Source organism: Alligator sinensis, unplaced genomic scaffold (assembly GCF_000455745.1).
Source record: "Alligator sinensis unplaced genomic scaffold, ASM45574v1 scaffold1744_1, whole genome shotgun sequence".
NCBI classification, from domain to species: Eukaryota; Metazoa; Chordata; order Crocodylia; family Alligatoridae; genus Alligator; species Alligator sinensis.
The window spans coordinates 95,044-96,931 of NW_005843554.1; the positions used below are offsets into that span (position 1 = coordinate 95,044).

Below are 1,888 nucleotides of genomic sequence, written 5' to 3' on the forward strand. Positions count from 1 at the left end.
GGAGATGCGGGTCAGGAGGTGAGGCAGACCGTGCAGCCCCCTCCTCAGGCCGAGATCCCCTCAGAGACCACCCAGTTGGCCCCGGGGCACGACCCCCACCCCACAGACCTGGCGTCACTGCTCCAGGGACGCAGAGCTGGGCGTGGGGGAAACCTGTGCTGAGGCCGTGGCCCTGGCTGAGGGGTTTCAGCCAGGGCAGGAGCAGGACAAGAAGCCCGTGTGCTTGGGGGATGTTCGTGTTCCCTCCCAGCCCCGTCTCACCCACGTCCCAGCTCCCCAGTGACACTGATCTCGTCCCCAGGTCGCAGTGAGTGTGAAGGTTGAGGAGGTGTCCTCACACAAGATGCCGTCCACTGCGGCACTGCAGGACCCTGGTGATTCCTGGCTGGAGCAACCCAAGGCCCATCGTGCAGACAGGCCTGTGGCAGAGTCAGGAGAGAGGGACACCCCAAGGCGTTGGAACAAGCCACCTCCTGTCCCCAGAGAGGAGCCCCTGCCCCCCCCGGACTCAGGTGAGGGACCAGGTGTAAGGGCCGGGCGTGGGTCCAGGCGGGGCTTGGGTCCAGCTGCCGGCGTGGCTGTGCTGCATGCAGGGGGAGAGGCTCCATCGTCTGCCCCAGCCGGGACGGACTGCAATGTTGGTAACCACGGGCTGGGCTCTGATCCCTGCGGCTGGGCAGCTCCCAGGCTGGGCTCTGATCCGTCTCGCTGCAGGTGAGCAGCTCGCAGCACAGAGAGGCTGTGTCTTTGGCCTTGTTGTGCTGTCATGGTACCAATCAATGACCTTATTCACGTGCCTGTATTCACTGTTGACTTGCCCCTGTCCCTTTCTCATGTCCCTCTGAGGCCTCTCTGCCCAGTAAGGGGCTGGTGCAGGTGACAGGTAAATGTCCTTCCCCAGTGGCCTTGGTTGTGTCAGGTACAGCTAAGCCAGGGCTCTGTCCTGTTGCGGATTCCCCTGAACCCGAGGAGACCTGGGAGCTCTCAGCAGACAAAAGCTCCTCGGGCTGGTGCCCCAGGCCAGGTCCTTCCCCAGGGGCAGGTACGGAGCGGTGGCTCGACCCTGTCCAGAAGCAGGAGGCACCGTCCCTCCGTGCAGAAGTCTCTGCCAGAACATGTTGCTCCAGTCACTGCTCCAGCAGACCAGCAGCTCTTGTTCTCCCAGCAGTTCTGGAAGAATTCTCCATGCCCTGGAGAGCACTGACCTTGCATTTCTCCTCCCTTGTCCTTAGCATGTGCATGAACTTCCCTCAAGCTTTTTCCCAGGGAGCTGTGTCGCTGCTGGCTCTGACATGGTGTTGTGATGACCACCCCGGGCTGGTACAGAGTTACTGGGGCTCATCTCCAGCCTCATGCCCTTAGCAAGAGCTGTGGGACGTGGAGTCTACCTTCTCCCCCCTCTTCTACACACCGAAGCCTCCGTCTGCCTTAGTGCCAGGCCAGTGCAGGAGACAAGCAGGGCTTTCCCCGTGCCCGCAGCCCCAGCGCTGCCCTGTGCGCTCTTCCCCGCCCGCAGGTGCTGGGACCCCGAGCAGCGCTGAGCAGAAACCTCCTGGAGCAGAGCCTGTGAAGCTGGAGCTGCAGAGGACTTGCCCGGGGGGCCCAGTGCAGAAGGGGCAGGGCAGGCCTCCAAAGCAGGGGCAGAGCCTGGAGGTGAGCAGGGCACCCGGTGCAGTTGTGGGGAGCACAACTGGGGCAGAGCGCAGGAGGAGCCAGGGGGGCCGTGAAACATGTGGGGAGCAGAGAAACCCAAAGAGCATCAAGCCTGTGGTGCCAAAGGCTGCAAGCAGCACAAGCTGGCATTAGCAGGCGCTCCCTCCCAAGTGCAGATAGCCAGGGGTGCTGGCACAGGACAGGCTGGTGAGAGTGCATGGAGACGTGGATCCCT

At 63.1% G+C, this 1,888-nt stretch overlaps 1 long non-coding RNA gene across 1 annotated transcript in view; it reads left to right on the top strand.

Moving 5' to 3' along the window:
* The window catches only part of LOC102381453, a 2,002-nt gene extending 407 nt beyond the window's left edge, over positions 1–1,595 (top strand). Inside the window, exons 2-3 of the long non-coding RNA XR_325531.3 lie at positions 302–512; positions 1,233–1,595. This is a non-coding gene — a long non-coding RNA (uncharacterized LOC102381453). The remainder of the gene's footprint in view (positions 1–301; positions 513–1,232) is intronic.
* The last annotated feature ends 293 nt before the right edge of the window (positions 1,596–1,888 follow it).